We start from the raw sequence: 23,794 nt of genomic DNA on the forward strand, positions 1-23,794 counted from the left end.
CTCACCTGGCTTCTCCTTGCTATAAGCATGGTTTGTACTGTATTCCATGTGCTCCCAGATCTTTCAAGCAAGTAGCATGGTCAAGAAAGTTCTGTTTGAAAAGAAACAAACATTTACTGTAATTTCTATGCAAATGAGCTTTCATTAAAGCACACGCATTCTATCTTTAAACCGATAAAAGAAAATCCAAAAAGATGGGGCATGCAAAAATTGAGGTAAAACTCAGTTTTGCTCCTCTCCACGGAAATCTTTAGTAAAAGGCGAAAGATTTGTTCGTTCTGAAGAGAAACCAGAGCATGACCAAGATTTTCATCTGAAAATATGTGTTCTCCCTGCAGTTGTTGTCCCCAGATGAGAGTTCCCTTGTGCTGCCTCAGTTGAATCTCCTTTACTTGACAGAGATGTGCCTGAGCAGCGGCCCTCCCCAGCCCTATCCCAAATCATACTTATTTTGCATAGGAGATACCATGGTCATGAAGATTGTTCTCCCAGGGTGAGGTTCATTCATTGCATTCTGGGTATGCTGACCCCTGTGATTTCCCCAAATGTGGGAAACTCGACTGCATTATTTGTGGTAGTGGGGGACTGTGTTTGTGCTTTCCTCTGGTCAGCTCTGGTAAAAGTCAGATTTCTTTGTCTCAGATCTTCCTCTAGCCTTGTTCTTCTTTCGAGAGTTCCCTTGTGCTGCCTCAGTTGGATCTCCTTCACTTGACAGGGGGTGCCCGAGCAGCAATTCTCCACAGCTCTAGCCCAACTCCTACTTACCTGCCAGGTGAGATACTATGATCTTCACTGTTAGGGCAATCAGGATGTGGAATTCCCTGCCAGGGAAGGTGGTAATGGCGGACTCTGTAATTGGATTTAAAAAAGGAATGGATACATTTCTGAATGAAAAAGCTATCTAAGGTTATAATACTTAAAATATCAACATGGTTAATCCGGGGGTAACATGAGTTATAGTAGCTAACTAGTCATAAAACATTATTCAGCAAGTATGTAGAATCATCACAACTTAAAACAGGTTGAACACGATGGGCAATTTGCCTCTATTCAACCTCAAAAACTATGTTACTATATGTTACTATATTACTATGTTACTGTAGTATACAGAAAACCAAAATGCAATGAACAGTGATAGTGAGCACTGATGAGGATACTAGAACTGACACTGAGCAGCAAGATGCAGCACTGGACTATTAGTAATGTACTGTAGTATGCTGAGCACCACAATGCAGCACAAGACAATGAGCAGTGATACTGAGCACTGATGAGGATACTACTGAGAACTGACACTGAGCAGGAGAGACACACTACTAGTATTACTGAGCAGCAATAAGTAACCACTGATACTGAGCACTGATATTGAGATTTCCACTGAGAGAACATAGCCACGTCCATTCCGCTCTCTCTTCAAAGCACGAGTAAAAATGGCGGCAACAAGCAGCTCTTTATATGGAATCCGAATCTCGCGAGAATCCGACAGCGGGATGATGACATTTTCCCTTGTTCAGGTTTTCCGAGTCAGGCGGGAACAACCGAGCCTGCCTCGGACCAGTGTAAACAACGTGGAGTTCGTGGGGAATTCGGTTCTCGGAGAACCGAACCCGCTCCTCTCTACCTTATACCCATCAATTTTTTTATTTTCAATCTAAGCCCCTGCAGTTTTCTGTAAGCATCTGCTTCGCTATGATGATCAACAAGTCACAAGGGCAAACACTCAGGGCTTGAGGCGTAGATCTTAGGACCAGCTGCTACAAGCATGGCAGAGGTGTCACTATCACTGGTGACACCCAGAGAGGTGGCGAGGGAGATTGTAATGCAGTGCGCGCAGATAAGCAGCGCAATGGTAAAAAGGAGGCATGGTTTCATAGGTAGGGGCGTGGCCTGGTGGCCTGAATCTACATTTTGTTGCTCCGGGTGTCCCGGGGGTTGGGGGCTGCACCCGGGGACTAGTGTGTGAGCAGTGCTGGCTCCTGCACAGTGAAAGGGCATGGCCACCCAGCATGACGCCTCCCTTCTTGACCATGCTGTAATTGCAGTCGCACTGCAGTTCAGCGTGATCATAAAAAATGGTGTAGCCTCTTGCTGGTGCAGACTGTATGTGCGCGCAGGAAGCCGCCACCATTTTTGTGATCACAGCGGCTGAATGTGATGTCATACAGCCGCTGTGACCACGCCCCCTGTGTCTCCTCCGTTGCAGACCCCATTTTGAAGCCTTGCCCCCGCACCGCTCCATCCCTGACTTGGAAATGGAGTGTTGCTGACCCACCTATCCCCCCCCCGCCCCGATTGACAGGCAGAGGCGATCGCATTCTCTGCGGGGTGCCGCAGAAAATGCAGGCACATGCGTATGCTCTTAGCAATTTTTGCAGTTGGATCGCTTATTGTGATTGCAATCCAACCTGAATCAGGCCCTATTACCTATCACAATGCGCTGCGGGCAGTACAAAATTGGGTTAATATAGGAGAAAAACCCCCAGACCTGTGCTCCTTAACTGTACCTGGTGGCTAGTGGAGCGGCTGCCCAGTAATCAGTGTCCACGCCAGTGCGCACACGGTCCACCCCCTACGGCCACGCTCCCCTTCATCAGCGGCCTCGTGATCCGGAAGGGTGGTGTGTGTGTGACTGACCTTAGGATGAAACCGGACCCTCCGCTGCAGTGACCCAGCAACCAGGGCACGGGAGTATACAGCGCCGCTGGGAGTGATGAAGCTGCAGTAAAGATGTCTATTAGACCTAGCCTGCTGCAGCCCTTGTAGATTCTCATAAAACAAGTTCTTCTTTTCTTGTCAAAATTTATAGCTAAGAATAGGCTGCCTGAGGCAGGCCCCTGTTAAGTGGCCTGCTACTGAAGGCACCAACTACAAACTGAGCTCCCTGTTCATGGAAGCGGGGTTATAGAGGAGAATGCACTGAGCATCTTGGGAACAGTCAAAAGCTTTGAGCCGGTTGGTGCCTCAGATCAAGATCCTACTCTACACCCCAATGTGAATCCTTGTGGAGTCCAGTGTACCCCACAGAAGAAATTAATGTGTCACACCCATTGGCAGCAACCTTAGAATAGCTGCTGACGGGCACAATTGAGAAAGGAAGGGGGGGGGGACATTTGAATCCAGCACATAAATGCAATTCAAATATGTAATTTGTACCTTCCTATTTTAAAATATAATGGATGAACCTCACCCTGTGATAACAATCTTCATGATCAAGAGATCTCATATGCAAAATAAGTATGAGTTGGGATAGGGCTGGGGAGGGTGGCTGCTCGGGCAGCCCCTCCCCCGTCAAGTTAAGGAGATTCAACTGAGGAAGCACAAGGGAACTCTCGTCTGGGGACAACAACTGCAGGGAGACCACATCTTTTCAGATGAACATGGGAGGGCGGAAGGCTGCCTAATACTGAAGCACCATCAAATATCAAACCATATGCAACATCTAGTACAAGCCTTCCTGGGGGAAGGTCTGCAGCAGACGGATTTGCATACAGTGATGTTATTCAAGCAGTGGGCCAAAGTTGGCTGGAACCCTCATCTGCATATGAAAAGAGAAAAGGGGCGTGCAGGGCATGGCGGCCTTTTGCAGTGCTTGGATGACCCCTAGTTCTCATTAAACACCCCCACCCTCCTTTGGTGTGGGGCTCATGTTGGCCATGCCCCATCCCCTGAAGCATTCAAGCTGATTTCTTGCAGCAGCTGGGCACTGTAACAGCTCCAGAGCTGTTCTGTAAGGCAAGTAAAAGGGTGTGGGCCCTGCAGCACCACCTGTAGTTTGCATTGTGCGTTGGAAGGCACAAAGTAAGCAGACGGGAGGAGAAGTCAGGATAGTGCGCAAGGGCATCCTTTTCTCTTAGTCCGTAGAGGATGCTGGGGTCACATTAAGAACCATGGGGTATAGACGGGATCCGCAAGAGACATGGGCACTTTAAGACTATCAAAGGGTGTGAACTGGCTCCTCCCTCTATGCCCCTCCTCCAGACTCCAGTTATAGGAACTGTGCCCATGGAGACGGACATTTCGAGGAAAGGATTTATTGTTAAACTAAGGTGAGCATCTTACCAGCTCACACCTTAAGCATGCCGCAGAACGTGGCATTCAACAGAACACAAGCCAACGGCATGAACAATTGCAGCAAAAAGCTGACCAGAACCATAACACAACATGTGTATAACCACAAGTAATAACTGCAGACACAGTATGGACTGGGACGGGTGCCCAGCATCCTCTACAGACTAAGAGAAAAGGATTTACCGGTAGGTATTAAAATCCTATTTTCTCATACGACCTAGAGGATGCTGGGGTCACATTAAGAACCATGGGGTTATACCAAAGCTCTTGAACGGGTGGAAGAGTGCGTACGACTCTGCAGCACCGAATGACCCAACTTGAAGTTATCATCGGCCAAGGTATCAAACTTGTAAAACTTAGCAAAAGTGTTTACTAAATAGCTGCTCGGCAAAGTTGCAATGCCGAGACTCCCCGACCAGCTGCCCAGGATGAACCCACCTTTCTAGTAGAATGGGTCTTCACCTAATTCAGTAACGGCAATCCTGCCATGGAATGAGCATGCTGAATCTTACCACAGATCCAGCGCATAATGGTCTACATGGAAGCAGGACACCCAATCCTGTTGGGAGCATACAGGACAAACAGAGCCTCTGTTTTCCTAATCTGAACCGTTCTGGTGACATAAATTTTCAAAGTTCTGACCACAGCCAGAGACTTTGACTCAACGAAGGTGTCAGTGGCCAAAGGCACCATGTGGAAAGATGAACCACCTTCGGCAGAAATTGTTGACGTGTCCTCAATTCTGCTCTATCTTCATGAAAGATCAAATAAAGGCTCTTGTGATACTGCATGGTTTGTACTGTTTTCCATGTGCTCCCAGATCTTTCAAGCAAGTAGCATGGTCAAGAAAGTTCTGTTTGAAAAGAAACAAACATTTACTGTCATTGTTATGCAAATAAACTTACATTAAAGCTAACAAGAAAGCAAACTCGTTCTGTCTTTAAACTGATAAAAGAAACCCCAATAATATGGGCATACCTCCCAACTTTGTCGGCTCGCAAAGAGGGACACACGCGCAACGAAGTCGCGCGCGCTCCCAAAAAGGGTGTGGCCTAAGTAAAAGGGGGCGTGGCTTCGCGGGAGGACCCGCGATCGCGAGTCACGCCCCCGTTTTCGGCACTGAGCGGGCATGCCCAGCGCTCTGTGAGCCGCTGGCATGCCACCTCTCCCTCTGACTTCAGTGAATAGACGCTGTGCGCATGCGCACAGCGTCTATTCACCGCTGCTCTGCTAAGCAGGGCAGCGACAGACAGAGCCTCCCAATTGTCCTCCCCACCGCGGGACACTGCGGCCCGCAGGTGGGACAGCGGGACAGTCCCCAAAAAACGGGACTGTCCCGCGAAAATCGGGACAGTTGGGAGGTATGATATGGGGCATGCAAAAATTGAGATAAAACTCAGTTTTGCTCCTCTCCACGGAAATCTTTAGTAAAAGGCGAAAGATTTGTTCGTTCTGAAGAGAAACCAGAGCATGACCAAGATTCCACCTGTCGCCTGAGTGCCATGCCAGCAGTCCTCATTCAGCTCAAAGTGAGCACCCAATTTGAAAGAAAGAAAGCAGATTTCTCACCAGGCTTCCCCTTGCTATAAACATGGTTTGTACTCTTTTCCATGTGCTCCCAGATCTTTCAAGCAATTAGTATGGTCAAGAAAGTTCTGCTTGAAAAGAAACAGACATTTATTGTCATTGTTATGCAAATAAACTTACATTAAAGCTAACAAGAAAGCACACTCGTTCTGTCTTTAAACTGATAAAAGAAACCCCAATAATATGGGGCATGCAAAAATTGAGATAAAATTCAGTTTTGCTCCTCTCCACGGATAATCTTTAATAAAAGGCGAAAGATTTGTTCGTTCTGAAGAGAAACCAGAGCATGACCAAGATTCCACCTGTCGCCTGAGTGCTGTGCCAGCAGTCCTCATTCAGATCAAAGTGAGCGCCCAATTTGAAAGAAAGCAGATTTCTCACCTGGCTTCTCCTTGCTATAAGCATGGTTTGTACTGTATTCCATGTGCTCCCAGATCTTTAAAGCAAGTAGCATGGTCAAGAAAGTTCTGTTTGAACATAAATAAACATTTACTGTCATTTCTATGCAAATGAGCTTACATTAAAGCACACTCATTCTATCTTTAAACCGGTAAAAGAAACCCCAAAAAGATGGGGCATGCAAAAATTGAGATAAAACTCGGTTTTGCTCCTCTCCACGGAAATCTTTAGTAAGAGGCGAAAGATTTGTTCGTTCTGAAGAGAAACCAGAGCATGACCAAGATTTTTATATGAAAATATGTGTTCTCCCTGCAGTTGTTGTCCCCAGATGAGAGTTCCCTTGTGCTGCCTCAGCTGAATCTCCTTTACTTGACAGAGATGTGCCTGAGCAGCGGCCCTCCCCAGCCCTATCCCAAATCATACTTATTTTGCATAGGCGATACCATGGTCATGAAGATTGTTCTCCCAGGGTGAGGTTCATTCATTGCATTCTGGGTATGCTGACCCCTGTGATTTCCCCAAATGTGGGAAACTCGACTGCATTATTTGTGGTAGTGGGGGACTGTGTTTGTGCTTTCCTCTGGTCAGCTCTGGTAAAAGTCAGATTTATTTGTCTCAGATCTTCCTCTAGCCTTGTTCTTCTTTCGAGAGTTCCCTTGTGCTGCCTCAGTTGGATCTCTTTCACTTGACAGGGGGGTGCCCGAGTAGCGACCCTCCCCAGCTCTAGCCCAACTCCTACTTACCTGCCAGGTGAGATACTATGATCATGAAGGTGCTTCTCCCAGGGCAAGGCTCACCCATTGCACTCTGGGTGTGGTGCCCCTGCGATTTCCCCAAATGTGGGAAGCTTGACTGCATAATTTGTGTTTCCCCTGGTCGGCTCTCGTATAATTCAGATCTCTTTGTCTCAGGTCTCTCTCCAGCCTAGTTTGCTGTCTGTTTCCACTTCTTTTTTCATGAGCCCCTCCCTTTTATACCCTTATGCACTATACTGACTTCTCCTCTTGTCTGCTTACTTTGTGCCTTCCAATGCACAATGCAAACTACTGGTAGTGCTGCAGGGCCCACACCCTTTTACTTGCCGTACAGAGCAGCTCTGGAGCTGTTACAGTGCCCAGCTGCTGCAAGAAATCAGCTTGAATGCTTCAGGGGCTGGGGCATAGCCAACATGAGCCCCACACCGAAGGAGGGTGGAGGTGTTTAATGCGAACTAGGGGTCATCCAAGCGCCGCAAAAGGCCGCTATGCCCTGCACGCCCCTTTTCTCTTTTCATATGCAGACGAGGGTTGAAGCCAACTTTGACCCACTGCTTGGATGACATCACCGTATGCAAATCCATCTGCTGCAGGCCTTCCCCCAGGAATGCTTGCACTAGTTGTTGCATTTGGTTTGTTGTTTGGGGGTGCTTCATTATTAGGCAGCCTTCTGCCCTCCCATGTTCATCTGAAAATATGTGTTCTCCCTGCAGTTGTTGTCCCCAGATGAGAGTTCCCTTGTGCTGCCTCAGTTGAATCTCCTTTACTTGACAGAGATGTGCCTGAGCAGCGGCCCTCCCCAGCCCTATCCCAAATCATACTTATTTTGCATAGGATATACCATGGTCATGAAGATTGTTCTCCCAGGGTGAGGTTCATTCATTGCATTCTGGGTATGCTGACCCCTGTGATTTCCCCAAATGTGGGAAACTCGACTGCATTATTTGTGGTAGTGGGGGACTGTGTTTGTGCTTTCCTCTGGTCAGCTCTGGTAAAAGTCAGATTTATTTGTCTCAGATCTTCCTCTAGCCTTGTTCTTCTTTCGAGAGTTCCCTTGTGCTGCCTCAGTTGAATCTCCTTCACTTGACAGGGGGGTACCCGAGCAGCGACCCTCCCCAGCTCTAGCCCAACTTCTACTTACCTGGCAGGTGAGATACTATGATCATGTAGGTGCTTCTCCCAGGGCAAGGCTCACCCATTGCACTCTGGGTGTGGTGCCCCTGCGATTTCCCCAAATGTGGGAAGCTTGACTGCATAATTTGTGTTTCCCCTGGTCGGCTCTCGTATAATTCAGATCTCTTTGTCTCAGGTCTCTCTCCAGCCTAGTTTGCTGTCTGTTTCCACTTCTTTTTTCATGAGCCCCTCCCTTTTATACCCTTGTGCACTATCCTGACTTCTCCTCCTGTCTGCTTACTTTGTGCCTTCCAATGCACAATGCAAACTACAGGTAGTGCTGTAGGGCCCACACCCTTTTACTTGCCGTACAGAGCAGCTCTGGAGCTGTTACAGTGCCCAGCTACTGCAAGAAATCAGCTCGAATGCTTTAGGGGCTGGGGCACAGCCAACATGAGCCCCACACCGAAGGAGGGTGGAGGTGTTTAATGTGAACTAGGGGTCATCCAAGCGCCGCAAAAGGCCGCCATGCCCTGCACGCCCCTTTTCTCTTTTCATATGCAGACGAGGGTTGAAGCCAACTTTGACCCACTGCTTGGATGACATCACCGTATGCAAATCCATCTGCTGCAGGCCTTCCCCCAGGAATGCTTGCACTAGTTGTTGCATTTGGTTTGTTGTTTGGGGGTGCTTCAGTATTAGGCAGCCTTCTGCCCTCCCATGTTCATCTGAAAATATGTGTTCTCCCTGCAGTTGTTGTCCCCAGATGAGAGTTCCCTTGTGCTGCCTCAGTTGAATCTCCTTTACTTGACAGAGATGTGCCTGAGCAGCGGCCCTCCCCAGCCCTATCCCAAATCATACTTATTTTGCATAGGAGATACCATGGTCATGAAGATTGTTCTCCCACGGTGAGGTTCATTCATTGCATTCTCTGTATGCTGACCCCTGTGATTTCCCCAAATGTGGGAAACTCGACTGCTTTATTTGTGGTAGTGGGGGACTGTGTTTGTGCTTTCCTCTGGTCAGCTCTGGTAAAAGTCAGATTTCTTTGTCTCAGATCTTCCTTTAGCCTTGTTCTTCTTTCGAGAGTTCCCTTGTGCTGCCTCAGTTGGATCTCCTTCACTTGACAGGGGGGTACCCGAGCAGCGACCCTCCCCAGCTCTAGCCCAACTTCTACTTACCTGGCAGGTGAGATACTATGATCATGTAGGTGCTTCTCCCAGGGCAAGGCTCACCCATTGCACTCTGGGTGTGCTGCTCCTGCGATTTCCCCAAATGTGGGAAACTTGACTGCATAATTTGTGTTTCCCCTGGTCGGCTCTCGTATAATTCAGATCTCTTTGTCTCAGGTCTCTCTCCAGCCTAGTTTGCTGTCTGTTTCAACTTCTCTTTTCTTGAGCCGCTCCCTTCTATGCCCTTGCGCACTATCCTGACTTCTCCCGTCTGCTTACTTTGTGCCTTCCAATGCACAATGCAAACTACAGGTAGTGCTGCAGGGCCCACACCCTTTTACTTGCCGTTCAGAGCAGCTCTGGAGCTGTTACAGTGCCCAGCTGCTGCAATAAATCAGCTTGAATGCTTCAGGGGATGGGGCATGGCCAACATGAGCCCCACACCAAAGGAGGGTGGGGTGTTTAATGCGAACTAGGGGTCATCCAAGCACCGCAAAAGGCCGCCATGCCCTGCACGCCCCTTTTCTCTTTTCATATGCAGATGAGGGTTGAAGCCAACTTTGACCCACTGCTTGGATGACATCACCGTATGCAAATCCGTCTTCTGCAGAACTTCCCCCAGGAATGCTTGCACTAGTTGTTGCATTTGGTTTGTTGTTTGGGGGTGCTTCAGTATTAGGCAGCCTTCTGCCCTCCCATGTTCATCTGAAAATATGTGTTCTCCCTGCAGTTGTTGTCCCCAGATGAGAGTTCCCTTGTGCTGCCTCAGTTGAATCTCCTTTACTTGACAGAGATGTGCATGAGCAGCGGCCCTCCCCAGCCCTATCCCAAATCATACTTATTTTGCATAGGAGATACCATGGTCATGAAGATTACTCTCCCAGGGTGAGGTTCATTCATTGCATTCTGGGTATGCTGACCCCTGTGATTTCCCCAAATGTGGGAAACGCGACTGCTTTATTTGTTGGTAGTGGGGGACTGTGTTTGTGTTTTCCTCTGATCTCTGGTAAAAGTCAGATTTCTTTGTTTCAGATCTTCCTCTAGCCTTGTTCTTCTTTCGAGAGTTTCCTTGTGCTGCCTCAGTTGGATCTCCTTCACTTGACAGGGGGGTGCCCGAGCAGCGACCCTCCCCAGCTCTAGCCCAACTCCTACTTACCTGCCAGGTGAGATACTATGATCATGAAGGTGCTTCTCCCAGGGCAAGGCTCACCCATTGCACTCTGGGTGTGCTGCCCCTGCGATTTCCCCAAATGTGGGAAACTTGACTGCATAATTTGTGTTTCCCCTGGTCAGGTCTCGTATAATTCAGATCTCTTTGTCTCAGGTCTCTCTCCAGCCTAGTTTGCTGTCTGTTTCCACTTCTCTTTTCTTGAGCCGCTCCCTTCTATGCCCTTGCGCACTATCCTGACTTCTCCTCCTTTCTGCTTACTTTGTGCCTTCCAACGCACAATGCGAACTACAGGTAGTGCTGCAGGGCCCACACTCTTTTACTTGCCTTACAGAGCAGCTCTGGAGCTGTTACAGTGCCCAGCTGCTGCAAGAAATCAGCTTGAATGCTTCAGGGGCTGGGGCATAGCCAACATGAGCCCTACACCGAAGGAGGGTGGAGGTGTTTAATGCAAACTAGGGGTCAGCCAAGTGCCGCAAAAGGCCACCATGCCCTGCACGCCCCTTTTCTCTTTTCATATGCAGACGAGGGTTGAAGCCAACTTTGACCCACTGCTTGGATGACATCACCATATGCAAATCTATCTGCTGCAGGCCTTCCCCCAGGAATGCTTGCACTAGTTGTTGCATTTGGTTTGTTGTTTGGGGGTGCTTCAGTATTAGGCAGCCTTCTGCCCTCCCATGTTCATCTGAAAATATGTGTTCTCCCTGCAGTTGTTGTCCCCAGATGAGAGTTCCCTTGTGCTGCCTCAGTTGAATCTCCTTTACTTGACAGAGATGTGCCTGAGCAGCGGCCCTCCCCAGCCATATCCCAAATCATACTTATTTTGCATAGGAGATACCATTGTTATGAAGATTGTTCTCCCAGGGTGCGGTTCATTCATTGCACTCTGGGTATGCTGACCCCTGTGATTTCCCCAAATGTGGGAAACTCGACTGCATTATTTGTGGTAGTGGTGGACTGTGTTTGTGCTTTCCTCTGGTCAGCTCTGGTAAAAGTCAGATTTCTTTGTCTCAGATCTTCCTCTAGCCTTGTTCTTCTTTCGAGAGTTCCTTTGTGCTGCCTCAGTTGGATCTCCTTCACTTGACAGGGGGGTGCCCGAGCAGCGACCCTCCCCAGCTCTAGCCCAACTCCTACTTACCTGCCAGGTGAGATACTATGATCATGAAGGTGCTTCTCCCAGGGCAAGGCTCACCCATTGCACTCTGGGTGTGCTGCTCCTGCGATTTCCCCAAATGTGGGAAACTTGACTGCATAATTTGTGTTTCCCCTGGTCAGGTCTCGTATAATTCAGATCTCTTTGTCTCAGGTCTCTCTCCAGCCTAGTTTGCTGTCTGTTTCCACTTCTCTTTTCTTCAGCAGCTCCCTTCTATGCCCTTGCGCACTATCCTGACTTCTCCTCCTTTCTGCTTACTTTGTGCCTTCCAACGCACAATGCGAACTACAGGTAGTGCTGCAGGGCCCACAACCTTTTACTTGCCTTACAGAGCAGCTCTGGAGCTGTTACAGTGCCCAGCTGCTGCAAGAAATCAGCTTGAATGCTTCAGGGGCTGGGGCATAGCCAACATGAGCCCCACACCGAAGGAGGGTGGAGGTGTTTAATGCAAACTAGGGGTCAGCCAAGTGCCGCAAAAGGCCACCATGCCCTGCACGCCCCTTTTCTCTTTTCATATGCAGACGAGGGTTGAAGCCAACTTTGACCCACTGCTTGGATGACATCACCATATGCAAATCTATCTGCTGCAGGCCTTCCCCCAGGAATGCTTGCACTAGTTGTTGCATTTGGTTTGTTGTTTGGGGGTGCTTCATTATTAGGCAGCCTTCTGCCCTCCCATGTTCATCTGAAAATATGTGTTCTCCCTGCAGTTGTTGTCCCCAGATGAGAGTTCCCTTGTGCTGCCTCAGTTGAATCTCCTTTACTTGACAGAGATGTGCCTGAGCAGCGGCCCTCCCCAGCCCTATCCCAAATCATACTTATTTTGCATAGGATATACCATGGTCATGAAGATTGTTCTCCCAGGGTGAGGTTCATTCATTGCATTCTGGGTATGCTGACCCCTGTGATTTCCCCAAATGTGGGAAACTCGACTGCATTATTTGTGGTAGTGGGGGACTGTGTTTGTGCTTTCCTCTGGTCAGCTCTGGTAAAAGTCAGATTTATTTGTCTCAGATCTTCCTCTAGCCTTGTTCTTCTTTCGAGAGTTCCCTTGTGCTGCCTCAGTTGAATCTCCTTCACTTGACAGGGGGGTACCCGAGCAGCGACCCTCCCCAGCTCTAGCCCAACTTCTACTTACCTGGCAGGTGAGATACTATGATCATGTAGGTGCTTCTCCCAGGGCAAGGCTCACCCATTGCACTCTGGGTGTGGTGCCCCTGCGATTTCCCCAAATGTGGGAAACTTGACTGCATAATTTGTGTTTCCCCTGGTCGGCTCTCGTATAATTCAGATCTCTTTGTCTCAGGTCTCTCTCCAGCCTAGTTTGCTGTCTGTTTCCACTTCTCTTTTCTTGAGCCCCTCCCTTCTATACCCTTGTGCACTATCCTGACTTCTCCTCCCGTCTGCTTACTTTGTGCCTTCCAATCTTTGCAAAAGAGAGATATCGGCAAGGAAAAGCTGTATTGTACCTTTGCATTTTTCTCCCAAACGAAGGACACTAGAATGAAAATTTTAAAGCCTCCTGTTAGTGCTTCATCTACACGTTATAGCCCTGAATTTTCCAATGCCTAGCTCTTTGCAAAAGAGAGATATTGGCAAGGAAAAGCTGTATTGTACCTTTGCATTTTTCTCCCAAACGAAGGACACTAGATTGAAAATTTTAAAGCCTCCTATTAGTGCTTCATCTACACGTTATAGCCCTGAATTTTCCAATGCCTATCTCTTTGCAAAAGAGAGATATCGGCAAGGAAAAGCTGCATTGTACTTTTGCATTTTTCTCCCAAACGAAAGACACTAGAATGAAAATTTTAAAGCCTCCTTTTAGTGCTTCATCTACACGTAATAGTCCTGAATTTTCCAATGCCTATCTCTTTGCAAAAGAGAGATATCGGCAAGGAAATGCTGTATTGTACCTTTGCATTTTTCTCCCAAACGAAAGACACTAGAATGAAAATTTTAAAGCCTCCTGTTAGTGCTTCATCTACACGTTATAGCCCTGCATTTTCCAATGCCTATCTCTTTGCAAATATACGAGACCTGACCAGGGGAAACACAAATTATGCAGTCAAGTTTCCCACATTTGGGGAAATCGCAGGAGCAGCACACCCAGAGTGCAATGGGTGAGCCGATATCTCTCTTTTGCAAAGAGATAGGCATTGGAAAATTCAAGTAGTGCTGCAGGGCCCACACCCTTTTACTTGCCTTACAGAGCAGCTCTGGAGCTGTTACAGTGCCCAGCTGCTGCAAGAAATCAGCTTGAATGCTTCATGGGATGGGGCATGGCCAACATGAGCCCCACACCAAAGGAGGGTGGGGGTGTTTAATGCGATCTAGGGGTCATCCAAGCAGCGCAAAAGGCCGCCATGCCCTGCACGCCCCTTTTCTCTTTTCATATGCAGATGAGGGTTGAAGCCAACTTTGACCCACTGCTTGGATAACATCACCATATGCAAATCCATCTGCTGCAGGCCTTCCCCCAGGAATGCTTGCACTAGTTGTTGCATTTGGTTTGTTGTTTGGGGGTGCTTCAGTATTAGGCAGCCTTCTGCCCTCCCATGTTCATCTGAAAATATGTGTTCTCCCTGCAGTTGTTGTCCCCAGATGAGAGTTTACTTGTGCTGCCTCAGTTGAATTAACTTTACTTGACAGAGATGTGCCTGAGCAGCGGCCCTCCCCAGCCCTATCCCAAATCATACTTATTTTGCATAGGAGACACCATGGTCATGAAGATTGTTCACCCAGGGTGAGGTTCATTCATTGCATTCTGGGTATGCTGACCCCTGTGATTTCCCCAAATGTGGGAAACTCGCCTGCATTATTTGTGGTAGTGGGGGACTGTGTTTGTGTTTTCCGCTGGTCAGCTCTGGTAAAAGTCAGATTTCTTTGTCTCAGATCTTCCTCTAGCCTTGTTCTTCTTTCGAGAGTTCCATTGTGCTGCCTCAGTTGGATCTCCTTCACTTGACAGGGGGGTGCCCGAGCAGCGACCCTCCCCAGCTCTAGCCCAACTCCTACTTACCTGCCAGGTGAGATACTATGATCTTGAAGGTGCTTCTCCCAGGGCAAGGCTCACCCATTGCACTCTGGCTGTGCTGCCCCTGCGATTTCCCCAAATGTGGGAAACTTGACTGCATAATTTGTGTTTCCCCTGGTCGGCTCTCAATGCTCAATGCTTCATGGGATGGGGCATGGCCAACATGAGCCCCACACCGAAGGAAGGTGGAGGTGTTTAATGCGAACTAGGGGTCATCCAAGCGCCGCAAAAGGCCGCCATGCCCTGCATAACCCTTTTCTCTTTTCATATGCAGATGAGGGTTCCAGCCAACTTTGGCCCACTGCTTGGATGACATCACCGTATGCAAATTCGTCTCCTGCAGACCTTCCCCCAGGAATGCTTGTACTAGTTATTGCATAAGGTTTGATATTTGATGGTGCTTCAGTATTAGGCAGCCTTCCGCCCTCCCATGTTCATCTGAAAAGATGTGGTCTCCCTGCAGTTGTTGTCCCCAGACGAGAGTTCCCTTGTGCTTCCTCAGTTGAATCTCCTTAACTTGACGGGGGAGGGGCTGCCCGAGCAGCCACCCTCCCCAGCCCTATCCCAACTCATACTTATTTTGCATATGAGATCTCTATATCATGAAGATTGTTCTCACAGGGTGAGGTTCATCCATTATATTTTAAAATAGGAAGGTTCAAATTACATATTTGAATTGCATCTATGTGCTGGATTCAAATGTCCCCCCCCCCTTCCTTTCTCAATTGTGCCCGTCAGCAGCTATTCTAAGGTTGCTGCCAATGGGTGTGACACATTAATTTCTTCTGTGGGGTACACTGGACTCCACAAGGATTCACATTGGGGTGTAGAGTAGGATCTTGATCTGAGGCACCAACCGGCTCAAAGCTTTTGACTGTTCCCAAGATGCTCAGCGCATTCTCCTCTATAACCCCGCTTCCATGAACAGGGAGCTCAGTTTGTAGTTGTTGCCTTCAGTAGCAGGCCACTTAACAGGGGCCTGCCTCAAGCAGCCTATTCTTAGCTATTAATTTTGACAAGAAAAGAAGAACTTTTTTTATGAGAATCTACAAGGGCTGCAGCAGGCTAGGTCTAATAGACATCTTTACTGCAGCTTCATCACTCCCAGCGGCACTGTATACTCCCGTGCCCTGGTTGCTGGGTCACTGCAGCGGAGGCTCCGGTTTCTTCCTAAGGTCAGTCACACACAATGTAACACCCCGGTATAACAAGTGTGTAAACTATGTGGAACAGGTCAGGGATACCTTGATGGACTATTCCTCCTTCAGCAGCAGCTCTTCTCTATTCCTGGCAGAGAGGCAAGGTTTCCCCAGACACAAAGAAAGGCAGGCAGGGCTTTGTATGAAAGAATAAATGGTTTACCACATAACTCAGAAAAGGAACTGATTACAGTAGGGAAGGGAAAGATTTGATTCAAGCAACTTAAACACAGACACCATATACACTTTAAGTCATTACACAAATGGTAATATAACTAAATCTGAGATTAATACTATGTTGCTTAGTAATAGAAATCAACTTATGCAGACAATATTTAAGTCCCAGATAACATTGGTGTCACTGCAGGGAGTCTCTATGTGCACGTTGGGGCCCGGTTATGTTGTTACATAGTTATATGCAGCTATTGTCTTCTTTAGCTGTGAACAAAATATTGTAGCTCTGTGTAGTAAAGATGATTGTTTAAAACAAACTGGAGCTGCTTCCCATGTAAATCGCTGCATAGGTATAGTAAATATAGGATAATGTCCTTTGCAGTGGAGTAGGTTTCAGTATAAATATGGATTTATCTCACCCAGTCAATAGATGTTTCTGAGGCAGTTTCCCCTCAGATGTAGGCCAGTCAGCATTGGTATAAAGGCTTTATACTCTCCTGTCTCTGACACTTGCTGTGCACTCTCTTGGCTGAGAGTGTCATGGCATTCTTACTTGTTAATTGCTGCACTTCCACTGCTGTATTTTGCACTACTGCTTACTCTCTCATGCAATTTTCAGCTTATTTGTCTCCCCTCTCTCAGCTGCTCATCTCTGCGTAATGGCGTCGCCAGCTCTTTCCTCACCATGGCTCCAACTGACTTCTCAAACTGCTGTTCAATTTTCTTTTAAATAAACTTTATTTAAAATGGCACAGGCAACTACACTGTTGTCAAAAATGTCCTTGTTGTTATGGGATATCACACGTGCCCCCCCCCCAAAACATGCGTGTCCTCACGCATTTTGGTTTTATCCCTATATAAACTTCTCACTATATCCAGTCACATTCATTAGTGAACACAGATTATGTCTGAAACATTAACATTTATCAACATTTTTAACATCAGTATCTGATAGGTATAATTCCTTTTGTGCTATAGTACATTAACACATGCTCCTGGAGCAATCGGTTGAAATCTGGACAGTATATGGTCTTGAAAAGTTTGTCTAGGAAACCTCAACCCCCCTGCCATGGATGAGTATTGAACTCTTTCTAAACTGTCTTTGGGACATGCTGTACAAAACTGCAGCTGACTATGGTGGTTTTCTGTTTTGCAAGCCCTAGTCTTCTTGCCTCCTTGTCGGTGACAAACCACCTTAGTCTGCTGTAAATACATTTTATGAGCCTCTTCCATTCCATCTTGGGATTCAGTATCACAGCTGGTTTGGGACAATGGATTCTGGAGAGAAAGAGGCAGCAAGGTTCTTCTTACAGAACAGGTTGGACAGTTTCGGCACCATCTCTTGATGTCTTCCCTCATTTCAACCCAAAAGAACTTTTTCCAGATGCTTGTTTCCATCCTTTTGCACCCAGGGTGACCTGACTTGTCGTGATATTCTTCAAGCACATAACAAGCACTTTGTCTTGGAATTACAAGTTGACTGATCCTATAATGAGTATTAGGATCCACACTACATCGAACCAACTGTCCTTTCTCTTCAAACAGCCTTTCTCGCTGTCTCAACAACTTCAGGAGTTCTGGCGAGGATTCTTGCCTTTGTCGCTTGGTCAGGTATTTCCCAATCTTCAGTAAGGCTTTGAGGTGTCTTATCATCTGACTTTTATCTTGCAGGTGGTCAAAACTGGTTCCTTGAATAGGTTGCTCACAGTTTCTAGAACTGGATGCTATATTATTCATGCCTAACATTGAAGCATTCTTTCGGATAATCTGGACACTGGAGATGGGCATTTCTATCATTATTTGGCTAGCCTTATTTTTTTCATGTTCCTCTCTTACAGATAATTCTGTTATCATTCTTCCCTTTTGTTTGGCTATCCCAGGTTGAAGGCCTTGTTTCTCCTGGAGCTTGTCAGTTTGAAACTCTCCTTGGAGTGCTGCTACGAGCTCCTCACAGCAGTTCCGCAACACATTCATGCCCACTATCACTGGAGGCAATCCATCATCTTGGGCAGTGGTGATGATGAAGCCTTGCTGTGGTAGCACTGTTCGTCCGATTTGAATTTCAGCTTCCGAGTATCCTTTGCAAGGGATGCAGTGCCCATTGCTTGCAATCGGGTTTATCAATGTGGAAGTTGACGGAAACATCTGTTCCTCAGTCCAATGCTGCTCAAACTGTGTTGCTTGTATTGTGGTCACTTGTGATCCAGTGTCTAAGAGAGCGGGCATTGAGACTCCATTGATGCAAACTTGAACCACCGGGCTTTGGCTAACATAACGGGTTAACCACATGAATTTGGAGTTTAAATGATCTGGCTGCTCAAATTCTCTCTTAATTTGTCCGCTTCCTTCACAGCTTTGAAAAATGGGTCGCCTTTGGGAGGCAAAGTGGTTGGAAAAAAGTGTCTCCCTGTTTCTATGTAGGTCCCATTGGGAACTGTTCAGTGGTCTCCTCTCCTGGCACCATTCCATTTCTTCATGGAGCAGTGCCTGCTGTCTCTTCAGAATCTGCAGGTCTCTGCGCATCTCTGTCACACCACGTGTCAGTTCAGCCAGCAGACTTCGTAACTCACTAGAAGAGTCAAATATGCATGTCTTTGAACATGGCACTGTCACTCCTTTTACTGTAGGTGGGTAAGTAGCTCCTTTAAAACTTGACTCCTGGGCATCAGAATTCTCTTGATACCGTGGCATCTCTGGAATAGACTCTTGTGGAACAGCCCCTGAAGTAAGACTGGAGCCTAGAACTTTAATCGCAGCCTCTTTAAAATCCAGGAATGTGCTTCCAGGCTTCTGCAATCTCAATAGTCGCAGCTGAGTTTTACAAATTCGCCCCTTGCACCTTCAGTGAACTGGTCCAATAACATTTTCTCTTTGTCATGCACTTGCTCAGGGTCTGCTTGCTGAACATCTCTGAGTGCTTCCTGCAAGCTGAGGGCATAGCCCCGTAGTGACTCTCCTGGTTGTTGCTTTCGAGCAAAGAAGTGCATTTTAAGTTCTGACACTGTCCTTGTGTCAAATGTGGTAGCAAGCCTGTTGAGGATCTGGTCCACAGTCTTCTTCTCTTCAGTAGGCCAGGAAGTAACCTCTCTAAGTGCAAGCCCTTTCAACTGTCCCATCAAGATCTCCACCTTTTGCTGCTCTTTCAGCGGGTACAGACGAAACAAAGACTGCAGTAGTATCCTCATCAGTTTATTTTTGTCAATTACCATTTTAATAATCGGGTAAAGAAAATTAAGTGGATTTTTGAAAGAAAACAATACTGTCAATATACTATTAAAACAAATTAAAATGGTAAAAGTTATTGTACTTTAAGTAAAAATAAAAGAGCAAAAATATCAATCCCAGTTTTGGATTACTTTAATTAACAAAAAAAAATGCATATAGCAGAGGATAGTTTCAATCTGCCTACCTCTGGGCTATGGACCCAGCATGCTTCCATTACAGTACTCTGCTGCACATGTAATTGCAAGAGATCCTGAAGCACTCACTCATCATGGGAAAGTACCAATGTGTTTCTTCATTGGTTGATGGAAGAAACATCTTACAAAAACTCTCCAGATTATTGACTATTTAAAGTTTTTCTTGGAAACGTTCTAGATGAATGCTTATCAGCCTTTGTCAGTATGGACTTTTGCAAAGTGTCGCTGTGGCGCAATCAGTTAGTGTGTACGGCTATTAACCAAAAGGTTGGTGGTTCAATCCCACCCAGGGACGTAATTGACCTTGTTATCAGATTTTGGTGATCTTTAAGTAGACAAGTCAAAATTTCAAAAACCTCTGTTATGGTGTAGGGTACCTGGCCTTCTCTGATGTAATCAGAGTTAGATTTGATTCAGTGATTTTATAAAAACAGCTAGGAAGCACAATTTAGCAGTGGTTTGCAGAGAAAAAGAAATATGCTGGCAAAAAATCCAATTGAGTGATTAAACAGCTCTTCATTTTCTGGCTTTACTTTTATGCTAACAAATTTGTACTCTGAAAAGTGTCCACAAAGCCAAATATCTGATTAACATCTTTGTAGGAATGGTTTTTCACCTATTACTAAATTAAACTTGCTTCATTGGAAAGGCAGCAAGATGCATCCTCATTTCAATATCTACTGAAATAATACAGGTTGACACCAGGAAACATTAACGCCACTGCATCCTTGCTGCTTTCTCATGTGGAAGTCTGTTTAATGTGAAAACAAGGTGATATCTAATTAGCACACAGGTAAGGAATTAAGAAAATCTTTCTTTATTTAAGGGTGAAGATGTTTCTCACAAAATCGTTGCCCCAATGCATCATTGAAATTCAAGCTGGAAAGATGATTTTAATACATCACTTGTACATTTTGTATTGCTCTTCTGGTGACAATGTAGTTTGTTTTTGTCAATTACCATTTTAATAATCGGGTAAAGAAAATTAAGTGGATTTTTGAAAGAAAACAATACTGTCAATATACTATTAAAACAAATTAAAATGGTAAAAGTTATTGTACTTTAAGTAAAAATAAAAGCTAAAATATCAATCCCAGTTTTGGATTACTTTAATGAACAAAAAAAAATGCATATAGCAAAGGATAGTTTCAATCTGCCTACCTCTGGGTTATGGACCCAGCATGCTTCCATTACAGTACTCTGCTGCACATGTAAGTGCAAGAGATCCTGAAGCACTCACTCATCATGCGAAAGTACCAATGTGTTTCTTCATTGGTTGCTGGAAGAAACATCTTACAAAAACTCTCCAGATTATTGACTTTTTAAAGTTTTTCTAGGAAACGTTCTAGATGAATGCTTATTAGTCTTTGTCAGTATTTACTTTTTGCAAAGTGTCTCTGTGGCGCAATCGGTTAGTGTGTTCAGCTATTAATCAAAAGGTTGGTGGTTCAATCCCACCCAGGGACGTGATTGACCTTGTGATCAGATTTTGGTGATATTTAAGTAGACAAGTCAAAATTGCAAACCCCCTCTTATGGTGTAGGGTACCTGGCCTTCTCTGATGTAATCAGAGTTAGATTTAATTAAGTGATTTTATAAAAAAAACAGCTAGGAAGCACAATTTAGCAGTGGGTTGCAGAGAAAAAGAAAAATGCTGGCAGAAAAATCCAATTGAATGATTAAACAGCTCTTCATTTTCTGGCTTTATTTTTATGATAACAAATTTGTTCTCTGAAAAGTGTCCACAAAGCCAAGTATCTGATTAACATCTTTGTAGGGATGGTTTTTCACCTATTACTAAATTAAACTTGCTTCATTGGAAAGGCAGCAAGATGTATCCTCATTTCAATATCTACGGAAATAATACAGGTTGACACCATGAAACATTAACGCCACTGCATCTTTGCTGTTTTCTCATGTGGAAGTCTGTTTAATGTGAAAACAAGGTGATCTCTAATTAGCACACAGGTAAGGAATTAAGAAAATCTTTATTTAAGGGTGAAGATGTTTCTCACAAAATCGTTGCCCCAATGCATCATTGAAATCCAAGCTGGAAAGATGATTTTAATATATTACTTGAACATTTTATATTGCTCTTCTGGTGATAATGTAGTTTGTTTTTGTCAATTACCATTTTAATAATCGGGTAAAGAAAATTAAGTGGATTTTTGAAAGAAAACAATACTGTCAATATACTATTAAAACAAATTAAAATGGTAAAAGTTATTGTACTTTAAGTAAAAATAAAAGAGCAAAAATATCAATCCCAGTTTTGGATTACTTTAATTAACAAAAAAAAAATGCATATAGCAGAGGATAGTTTCAATCTGCCTACCTCTGGGTTATGGACCCAGCATGCTTCCATTACAGTACTCTGCTGCACATGTAAGTGCAAGAGATCCTGAAGCACTCACTCATCATGGGAAAGTACCAATGTGTTTCTTCATTGGTTGATGGAAGAAACATCTTACAAAAACTCTCCACATTATTGACTTTTTAAAATGTTTCTAGGAATCGTTCTAGATGAATGCTTATTAGCCTTTGTCAGTATGGACTTTTGCAAAGTGTTGCTGTGGTGCAATCAGTTACTGCGTAAGGCTATTAACCAAAAGGTTGGTGGTTCAATCCCACCCAGGGACGTAATTGACCTTGTTATCAGATTTTGGTGATCTTTATGTAGACAAGTCAAAATTTCGAAAACCCCTGTTATGGTGTAGGGTACCTGGCCTTCTCTGATGTAATCAGAGTTAGATTTGATTCAGTGATTTTATAAAAACAGCTAGGAAGCACAATTTAGCAGTGGGTTGCAGAGAAAAAGAAATATGCTGGCAAAAAAATCCAATTGAGTGATTAAATAGCTCTTCATTTTCTGGCTTTATTTTTATGCTAACAAATTTGTTCTCTGAAAAGTGTCCACAAAGCCAAGTATCTGATTAACATCTTTGTAGGGATGGTTTTTCACCTATTACTAAATTAAACTTGCTTCATTGGAAAGGCAGCAAGGTGCATCCTCATTTCAATATCTACTGAAATAATACAGGTTGACACCAGGAAACATTAACGCCACTGCATCCTTGCTGCTTTCTCATGTGGAAGTCTGTTTAATGTGAAAACAAGGTGATATCTAATTAGCACACAGGTAAGGAATTAAGAAAATCTTTATTTAAGGGTGAAGATGTTTCTCACAAAATCGTTGCCCCAATGCATCATTGAAATTCAAGCTGGAAAGATGATTTTAATATATCATTTGTACATTTTGTATTGCTCTTCTGGTGACAATGTAGTTTGTTTTTGTCAATTACCATTTTAATAATCGGGTAAAGAAAATTAATTGGATTTTTGAAAGAAAACAATACTGTCAATATACTATTAAAACATATTAAAATGGTAAAAGTTATTGTACTTTAAGTAAAAATAAAAGAGCAAAAATATCAATCCCAGTTTTGGATTACTTTAATTAACAAAAAAAAATGCATATAGCAGAGGATAGTTTCAATCTGCCTACCTCTGGGTTATAGACCCAGCATGCTTCCATTACAGTACTCTGCTGCACATGTAAGTGCAAGAGATCCTGAAGCACTCACTCATCATGGGAAAGTACCAATGTGTTTCTTCATTGGTTGATGGAAGAAACATCTTACAAAAACTCTCCACATTATTGACTTTTTAAAATGTTTCTAGGAATCGTTCTAGATGAATGCTTATTAGCCTTTGTCAGTATGGACTTTTGCAAAGTGTTGCTGTGGCGCAATCAGTTACTGTGTAAGGCTAATAACCAAAAGGTTGGTGGTTCAATCCCACCCAGGGACGTAATTGACCTTGTTATCAGATTTTGGTGATCTTTATGTAGACAAGTCAAAATTTCAAACCCCCTCTTATGGTGTAGGGTACCTGGCCTTCTCTGATGTAATCAGAGTTAGATTTGATTCAGTGATTTTATAAAAACAGCTAGGAAGCACAATTTAGCAGTGGGTTGCAGAGAAAAAGAAATATGCTGGCAAAAAAATCCAATTGAGTGATTAAACAGCTCTTCATTTTCTGGCTTTATTTTTATGCTAACCAATTTGTTCTCTGAAAAGTGTCCACAAAGCCAAGTTTCTGATTAACACCTTTGTAGGGATGGTTTTTCACCTATTACTAAATTAAACTTGCTTCATTGGAAAGGCTGCAAGATGCATCCTCATTTGAATATCTACTGAAATAATACAGGTTGACACCAGGAAACATTAACGCCACTGCATCCTTGCTGCTTTCTCATGTGGAAGTCTGTTTAATGTGAAAACAAGGTGATATCTAATTAGCACACAGGTAAGGAATTAAGAAAATCTTTATTTAAGGGTGAAGATGTTTCTCACAAAATCGTTGCCCCAATGCATCATTGAAATTCAAGCTGGAAAGATTATTTTAATATATCACTTGTACATTTTGTATTGCTCTTCTGGTGACAATGTAGTTTGTTTTTGTCAATTACCATTTTAATAATCGGGTAAAGAAAATTAAGTGGATTTTTGAAAGAAAACAATACTGTCAATATACTATTAAAACAAATTAAAATG

At 44.8% G+C, this 23,794-nt stretch overlaps 18 non-coding genes and 1 pseudogene across 18 annotated transcripts; 15 read left to right on the top strand and 4 right to left on the bottom strand.

Moving 5' to 3' along the window:
• Positions 1-182: 182 nt before the first annotated feature.
• Positions 183-298, bottom strand: LOC135044732 (U5 spliceosomal RNA). Its single transcript, XR_010237273.1, has one exon. It is a non-coding gene; the product is annotated as a U5 spliceosomal RNA (small nuclear RNA).
• Positions 299-442: 144 nt separating this feature from the next.
• LOC135045044 (U1 spliceosomal RNA) lies at positions 443-606 on the top strand. Its single transcript, XR_010237578.1, has one exon. It is a non-coding gene; the product is annotated as a U1 spliceosomal RNA (small nuclear RNA).
• A 4,818-nt stretch (positions 607-5,424) lies between these two features.
• Positions 5,425-5,537, bottom strand: LOC135044801 (U5 spliceosomal RNA). The gene has a single exon (XR_010237340.1). It is a non-coding gene; the product is annotated as a U5 spliceosomal RNA (small nuclear RNA).
• A 286-nt stretch (positions 5,538-5,823) lies between these two features.
• On the bottom strand, positions 5,824-5,940 carry LOC135044818 (U5 spliceosomal RNA). Its single transcript, XR_010237357.1, has one exon. It is a non-coding gene; the product is annotated as a U5 spliceosomal RNA (small nuclear RNA).
• A 270-nt stretch (positions 5,941-6,210) lies between these two features.
• Positions 6,211-6,326, bottom strand: LOC135044700 (U5 spliceosomal RNA). Its single transcript, XR_010237241.1, has one exon. It is a non-coding gene; the product is annotated as a U5 spliceosomal RNA (small nuclear RNA).
• Positions 6,327-6,470: 144 nt separating this feature from the next.
• Positions 6,471-6,634, top strand: LOC135044907 (U1 spliceosomal RNA). The gene has a single exon (XR_010237443.1). It is a non-coding gene; the product is annotated as a U1 spliceosomal RNA (small nuclear RNA).
• A 152-nt stretch (positions 6,635-6,786) lies between these two features.
• Positions 6,787-6,949, top strand: LOC135044500 (U1 spliceosomal RNA). Its single transcript, XR_010237083.1, has one exon. It is a non-coding gene; the product is annotated as a U1 spliceosomal RNA (small nuclear RNA).
• Positions 6,950-7,623: 674 nt separating this feature from the next.
• LOC135044896 (U1 spliceosomal RNA) lies at positions 7,624-7,787 on the top strand. The gene has a single exon (XR_010237432.1). It is a non-coding gene; the product is annotated as a U1 spliceosomal RNA (small nuclear RNA).
• A 152-nt stretch (positions 7,788-7,939) lies between these two features.
• LOC135044366 (U1 spliceosomal RNA) lies at positions 7,940-8,102 on the top strand. Its single transcript, XR_010236971.1, has one exon. It is a non-coding gene; the product is annotated as a U1 spliceosomal RNA (small nuclear RNA).
• A 674-nt stretch (positions 8,103-8,776) lies between these two features.
• On the top strand, positions 8,777-8,940 carry LOC135045108 (U1 spliceosomal RNA). Its single transcript, XR_010237641.1, has one exon. It is a non-coding gene; the product is annotated as a U1 spliceosomal RNA (small nuclear RNA).
• Positions 8,941-9,092: 152 nt separating this feature from the next.
• LOC135045124 (U1 spliceosomal RNA) lies at positions 9,093-9,255 on the top strand. Its single transcript, XR_010237657.1, has one exon. It is a non-coding gene; the product is annotated as a U1 spliceosomal RNA (small nuclear RNA).
• A 670-nt stretch (positions 9,256-9,925) lies between these two features.
• On the top strand, positions 9,926-10,090 carry LOC135045227 (U1 spliceosomal RNA). Its single transcript, XR_010237754.1, has one exon. It is a non-coding gene; the product is annotated as a U1 spliceosomal RNA (small nuclear RNA).
• Positions 10,091-10,239: 149 nt separating this feature from the next.
• On the top strand, positions 10,240-10,402 carry LOC135045194 (U1 spliceosomal RNA). The gene has a single exon (XR_010237722.1). It is a non-coding gene; the product is annotated as a U1 spliceosomal RNA (small nuclear RNA).
• Positions 10,403-11,076: 674 nt separating this feature from the next.
• LOC135045016 (U1 spliceosomal RNA) lies at positions 11,077-11,240 on the top strand. The gene has a single exon (XR_010237551.1). It is a non-coding gene; the product is annotated as a U1 spliceosomal RNA (small nuclear RNA).
• Positions 11,241-11,392: 152 nt separating this feature from the next.
• Positions 11,393-11,555, top strand: LOC135045220 (U1 spliceosomal RNA). Its single transcript, XR_010237747.1, has one exon. It is a non-coding gene; the product is annotated as a U1 spliceosomal RNA (small nuclear RNA).
• Positions 11,556-12,229: 674 nt separating this feature from the next.
• LOC135044897 (U1 spliceosomal RNA) lies at positions 12,230-12,393 on the top strand. The gene has a single exon (XR_010237433.1). It is a non-coding gene; the product is annotated as a U1 spliceosomal RNA (small nuclear RNA).
• A 152-nt stretch (positions 12,394-12,545) lies between these two features.
• On the top strand, positions 12,546-12,708 carry LOC135045225 (U1 spliceosomal RNA). Its single transcript, XR_010237752.1, has one exon. It is a non-coding gene; the product is annotated as a U1 spliceosomal RNA (small nuclear RNA).
• A 1,399-nt stretch (positions 12,709-14,107) lies between these two features.
• Positions 14,108-14,271, top strand: LOC135045087 (U1 spliceosomal RNA). The gene has a single exon (XR_010237620.1). It is a non-coding gene; the product is annotated as a U1 spliceosomal RNA (small nuclear RNA).
• Positions 14,272-14,423: 152 nt separating this feature from the next.
• Positions 14,424-14,565, top strand: LOC135044524 (U1 spliceosomal RNA; annotated as a pseudogene).
• The last annotated feature ends 9,229 nt before the right edge of the window (positions 14,566-23,794 follow it).

This window comes from Pseudophryne corroboree, unplaced genomic scaffold, assembly GCF_028390025.1.
Source record: "Pseudophryne corroboree isolate aPseCor3 unplaced genomic scaffold, aPseCor3.hap2 scaffold_90, whole genome shotgun sequence".
Lineage (NCBI taxonomy): Eukaryota > Metazoa > Chordata > Amphibia > Anura > Myobatrachidae > Pseudophryne > Pseudophryne corroboree.